General features: G+C 34.7%; 1 pseudogene; it reads right to left on the bottom strand.

Annotated features, from left to right (window-relative positions):
- Positions 1-5,460: 5,460 nt before the first annotated feature.
- On the bottom strand, positions 5,461-6,566 carry LOC100658623 (deoxyribose-phosphate aldolase-like; annotated as a pseudogene).
- Positions 6,567-6,817: the final 251 nt, after the last annotated feature.

Genomic DNA, 6,817 nt, shown 5'->3' with positions numbered 1-6,817 from the left:
AACAACAGGCTTTGTATGACTTGAATTTTTTTTAATTTATTGAGACATCTTATGGCCTGCGATAAGGACTTTCTTGGTATTTGTTCCGTGGGCACCTGAAAAGACTGTATTCTATTGTTGGGTGGACTGCTCTGTTAACATCCATTAGGACAAATTGGATGATAGTATAGATCAGCTGATTTTCTGTCAGTTGCTGAGAACTATCAATTATTGACAGACTAGAATTTGACAGGATCGAAAATGAATAAGAAAGACTGAAGAAGAATTGATGCCTTTGAATTATGGTATTGGCAAAGAATATTGAATTTACCATGGACTGCCAGAAGAATGAACACATCTGTCTTGGAAGAAGTACAGCCAGAATGCTCTTTAGAAATGAGGATGACAAGACTTTGTCTCACATACTTTTGACATGTTAACAGGAGTGACCAGTCCCTGGAGAAGGGTATGACGCTCAGTAAAATAGAGGGTCAGCAAAAAAGAGAAAGACCCTCAACGAGATGGATTGACACAGCAGTTGCAACAATGGGCTCAAGCATAGCAAAAATTGTGAGAATGGTGCAGGATCAGGCAGTGTTTCATTCTGTTGTACATACTGTTGCTGTGAGTGGAGACTGACTCGAAGGCACCTAACAACAATATCAACAACAAAGTATTTTATATCTCTGTGTATAATTGTAAATTATTCTATTTCTCCTATCATCTGCTGCTTCATGTACTTTGAAGCTTGGCTATTTGGTTCTAAATGTTTATGATGGTCATGCTCCCTTGATGAATTGACTCCTTTATCCTTGATAATATATTTTTCTCTATAATCTGCTTTGTCTCATATCAATACAGATTTCTTTTGATTTATGTTAGTGTATTGATCTACCATTTTCTTCTAAACTCTTTGTACCTTTATATTTGAAGTAAATTTCCTGTGGGAAACATTTAGTTGAATTTTTCTTTTTTATTTAATCTGACAACCTCTGCCTTTTCTCTGGGGTATTTAGATCATTTACATTTATTGTAAATGATATGGTTAGGTTTAAATATTGCTGCTTCTTTTCTATTTATCCTATCTCTTTTTTCATTTTTCCTTTTCTGCCTTATTTTAGATCAATTGAATATTTTTATGATTCCATTTTATTCCTTTGCTGGCATTTTATATATAAATATTTATTGTTTTAGTGGCTCCTTAGGGTTAATAGTATACATCCTTAACTTATCACAGTCTATCTTCAAATTATATACATTTCTAGTATAGTGTCAGAACCATATGAAAGTATACTTCTATTTCTTCCATTCAGATTTTTGTGCTATTTTGGCCGTACATTTTGACTTTACATATGCTATAAACACCACAATGTATCACTTACTATTTTTGTTTAAAAAACCAGTTATTTTCTAACAGCTCTGTTAAACTATAATTCACATCCATAAATTTCACTCATTGTAAGTGCACAATTCAATATTTTTGTAAATCTATAGAGTTGTGAAACCATCAACACTATCCACTTTAAGAACATTTCCATCACCCGCAAAAAGTCTCTGTATGCAGTGCATACCGACTCCACATCCAAAATCAGTAAACTTGAAGATAGGTCAATAGAAATTAGCCAAACTAAAACACAGAGAGTAAAAAAAAAAAAAGAATAGAGCACCCAAGAACTGTGGGACAATATCAAACGGTGTATTATATATGTAACTGGAATTTCATAATGAGAAAAAAAGAAAAGAGTGAGCAGGCCAGAACAAATATTTGAAGAAATAATGGCCAAGAATTTTCTGAAACTAGTGACAGACATCGAACTACGGATCCCAGAAGTTCAGGGAACATCAAGCAGAATAAATACAATAAAACAAAAAAAAAGGTGCAGTTTTAGGCATATAATATTCAAACTGCTGAAAAACAAAAAGAAAACCTTGAAGACTGCCATAGAAAAAGACACATTACCTAAAAATGAACAAAGATAAGATTTCCAGTGGAATTCTCATCTGAAACTATGCAAACAAGAAGACAGTTGAGTGACATCTTTCATGTACTGAAAGAAAAAAAAGTCAATCCAGGATTCTATACCTAGAAAAAAAATCCTTCAAAAAAGAAGGTTGGATTTCTAGTTTAAGCTCAGAGATGGAGAAATATATAAAGAGGTAACACCCATCCTCACAACAAGCAAAAAGCTGGAGAAGCAACTTATAAATGTCTTTTTGTATATTCAACATAGCAATGACATCACAGAACTAACAGCCATTCTGAAATTTGTATGCAAACAGCCACCTTCAGTGAGACACTGCACCTGAGTATTTGATTACCTAGGACAGAAAGTGCTATATACCGTATAAGCTGGTATGAAGATTAAAATAGAAATTTTGATGAATCAGTGGACCCCAAGTATATGCTAGCCAGAGTGTAAGCTCTTGAGGGCTACAGTCATAAAGGCTTTCTATACTTTTGCATACTTTTGGTCTGGGAACCCCACCAGTCTCTCAAAGTGAGGGTCAGGAAGAACCTAGAGAATTCTCCCACTACCACCATGGTGCTGTCTGGAGGAAGGGAATGGCAGTTGCTAGAAAATCTGCCCAGAACTTTTACACTTACAGAATAAAATGCTTAATTTGTAGGATACAGAACACTGCCTGGAGGCACTAAAGAAATGCCAGTGCAGCTGGTGAAGTGGAACTGCACCTACTTAAAAAAACAAATAAACAAGATTTAATTTACAATGGTGAGTTCCTCAAGCTGTAGACAGATAATACTGGTAGATATCTGCTATAGCTGGAGGCAGAAAATGAGGGTGGTGAAAGCTCTAACCCTCCAAGAATGAAAGAAAAATGTATAAAGGCCCATTCCATGATAATAACAGTGGGTTACACAGCTGGGAGAACAACTAGAGATAGACTCTCTTTGGGGAGCTGCACAAAGAAAAGAACTAAAGTCACAATGGGGGACAAAATAACACCATTAAAGGAATTCGAAGTGCCTAGTGCTCGTAGCAATTATAAACATCAGCACTGGTAATCATAGCAACAAAACCTCAAACATGGTACAACTCATGGTTAAATTAACCCTCGAGGCCTAATTAGCTCATTTTTACTGCCTTAAATAAGATGTCAAGCTTTAAACAAAAATGTACAAAACAGGTCAAACAGCAAGAAAAAACACAGTATGAAGAGAAAAACCAATCATCGGAACCAGATTCAGATGTGACAGATGTTGGGAACTATCAGATGGGAGAATTTTAAATAACTGTCATTAATATGTTAAATGGTCTCCTAGAAATTGTAGACCACATGTAAGAGCAGATTGGTGATTTAAGCTGAGAGATGGAAACATTAAGAACCAAATGAAAATGGTAGCAATAAAAATGTAGTAGCAAATACGAAGAATGCCTTTGACAGGCTATCTATATGTAAACAGCCAAACGATGAAGCAATAAACTTTAAAGTAGAGCAAGAGCAATTGCACAAACTGTTAGACAAATAAATAAAATATAGGAGCATCTAACAAATATGGAAGAAAATTAAATATGTGGTGTCACACACATGTATTTGAAATCATAAAAAGAGAAGAGAGGATAGGGCAGGAAATATTTGAAGAAATAATGGTTATTATTTTTCCAAAATTAGTGACAGACACCAAACAACAGATCTAAGAAGCTGAGAATACCAAACAGGATAAATATCAACACACACACACCCATACCAAAAAAAAAAAAAAAAAAAAGCCAAACCCGTTGCCATCAAGTCAATTCTGACTCATAGTGACCCAATGAGACAGAGTTGAACTGCCCCATAGAGTTTCCAAGGAGTGCATGGTGGATTTGAACTGCTGATCTTTTGGTTAGCACCCCTAGCTCTTAACCACTAAGCCACCAGGATTTCCAATGAAAAAAAAGAGAGAGAAAATCTTGAAGGCAACCAGAGAAGCAGCACCTTAATTACATAAGAACAAGAATAATATAGCAATATAGCAAGTTCTCATAACAAACTAGGTAAGAAATGAGGCATTGGGGTGATATCTATAGGAATTTAAAGAAAAAATATCAAACCAGAATTCTGTATTTCACAAAATATCCTTCGAAGTTAAAAGAAAAATAAGATATTCTCAAGCAAAAAAAAAAAAAAAATCTGTATTTCATAAAATATCCTTCAAAGTTGAAAGAAAAATAAGATATTCTCAAGCAAACAAAAACTGATGGGATTCATTGCCCACAAATTTACCATAAGATGTGTTAAAGAAGTTCTTAAGGAAGAAAGAATATAATACAGGTCAAAAAATTGGATCTACACAAATGAATAAAGAGCTTCAGAAATGTAATAAATGAATATACCGTATAACTGTTTTCTTTGTTTAAACTGTGGTATAACTGTTTAAAGTAAAAACATTAGCAATGCACTGGGTGTTTATAGTTTATGTAATAATAAAGTGTATGAGGGCAATGTTGCAAATGATGGAAAAGAGGGACTTTCGTAAGATCCTCTCACTACATAGGAAGTGGTACGTTATTTGAACATGGACTCAGATTATTTTAAGTTACATACTGTAAACCCTAAATTAACCACAAAAACAGTTTTAAAAAGAGTGGTAAAGAATAACTCAATTTAAGAGATGAATACAAAAGTTTCAATTAAAAGCATAAAACACAGAATAACAGGAAATAATTGACAAAAAACAAATATAATAAATAGGAAACAGCTAGCAAGATGTGAGATTAAAATCCAACTGTCAATAACTATATTAAATGTTAATGATCTAAACACACAAGTTAAAAGATTTTGAGAATGGATAGAAAAATAAAACCCAACTTTATGCTGTCAAAAATAAACACATTAAATTAATTAATTTATTTCTTTTCATTGGCAAAACCTCAGTATGTTTAATGGATTAGTTTTGCAGCATGTCTTTGTTATAATTAAAAATTTTTTTAATAAAATACTGCAGGGACTTTTGTATTTAAAAAGATCAATAATATTTGAAGTTTCATATAACAATACTAAAAATTTCATTAGTAAAATATTTAATAAAAAAACATATCCATTGCAAAATTTAAAGACAGATTTTCATGGGAGGAAATTAGTGCCGAATCAGTGACTCCTGAAGTCATTACAGTATAGCAGTTGTTCAAGGATGTTGCATTTTTTTTTACTCCAGCAGGCTCTTGGGCAGTTTAACATTTTTTTATCCCCTAAGAATTTAATGTTGTCCAAGCTGTCACTAACACTGTACTCAGAATTTTTAGGAGAAACCCTTCCCAAAATTAACAGCATAGATCTTTTAGTAATTAAGACCATTTCAGATGTGCCTGAAATGAGCATCACATGTGGATTAGTTTTTTTTTCTTTCTTTCATTCTTTGAGTTAATTCCAATGACATTTTAAAGGCAAAAAAGTGATTTACCTATTCCCTGATTTTTTTGTAAAATAATTCTAGCAATTACACAGAAAAATAATTTTTAAACATTGTCATGAAGAACTTTTCCATAATTGGTCACTGATTTAAGACGTTGGGAAATCATGGTAAGCTGCATATCTTCCAGTCACTTGATGGTAAATCTGCCTCTCAATGCCTGAAAGTAGAGTGCTGGCACCTATTCGAAGTGTTCTGGCTTCAGCCATTTATCTCCTAGCTTTTCCTTTATAAGAAACAGCCAAGCAAGGGAATCCTTGGCACTGTGGATGCCTCCTGCTGGTTTAAACCCTATCTTGTTTCCAGTTTTCCAGAAGAAATCTCTAATGGCCCGTAGCATTACTATAGCTACTGGGAAGGTGGCATTTACTGTTTCTTTTCCAGTAGAGGTCTTAATAAAGTCTGATCCTGCCATCATAGCTGTCGTGCTGGCTTTATATATGTTAGGAAGAGATTCAAGTTCTCCTGTTGCCAGGATGGTTTTGAGATAAGTCTCTCCACCCACCAACATATATATAGGACAGAGTAGAACTGCCCCATAGAGTTTCCAAGGAGCACCTGGCAGATTCAAACTGTTGACCCTTTGGTTAGCAGCCGTAGCACTTAAACACTACACCACCAGGGTTTCCAGTCTCTCCACAGCCCTTAGGAAACTGATGAATCTCATCATAAAGGGCTTCCCACTGGCGTGTCAGCACCAACGTCCTGTTAATTACCACATCAATTTCAGTAGTTCCATCTTCAACAGCCAATCTGATTTCTTCTAATTTTGTTTTTAAATGAGTCTGTCCAGCTGGAAAGCCAGTGGCCACAGATGCCACTGGGATATTACAGCCTGCAGCCTTTAGTGCCTTTACAGCATCACCTATCCAGAAGGATAAACACAAATGGCAGCTGTAGTAATACCTGGCTTTATAACAGAGCCTCTGAACGTAGGAAGATGTGCCATCGCCAGATCTTTCTATAAAGATCTATAGAGGTAACAGCTTTCAGGAGCCAAGCAGATTGCCACTCCTTTTTTTATGGTTCTGTGAGCCCGGATTTGTTCTGCATGCCTCAGAACTGCTGGTTGATTCATTTTTATTTTGGAGATCCAGCTAAGGTCAAACTCCGTACCCTGATTATGTGCAGACATAGCACAGGCCACAGCAGGACTCAATAAACACATTTTAAATGTAAGACTTAGATAATTCATTTTAAATGGATGAAGAAAAATATTTATCCTGCAAACCGTAACCAAAAGATACCTGGAGTAGCTACATTAAATTTGTACAAAGTACACTTTCAAAAGAGAAAGATTAGAAAGGATAAATTGGAACATTATGTAATGAAAAAGAGGTCCATTTTTCAAGAAGGCATAACATTCCCAAGGTATATGTACCTAGTAACAGAACTTCAAAATACATGAATTAAAAACTGATATAT

Source organism: Loxodonta africana, chromosome X, assembly GCF_030014295.1.
Source record: "Loxodonta africana isolate mLoxAfr1 chromosome X, mLoxAfr1.hap2, whole genome shotgun sequence".
NCBI lineage: Eukaryota > Metazoa > Chordata > Mammalia > Proboscidea > Elephantidae > Loxodonta > Loxodonta africana.
The sequence above is the reverse complement of the archived record's forward strand: the minus strand, read 5'-3'. Positions and strand labels throughout refer to the sequence as shown.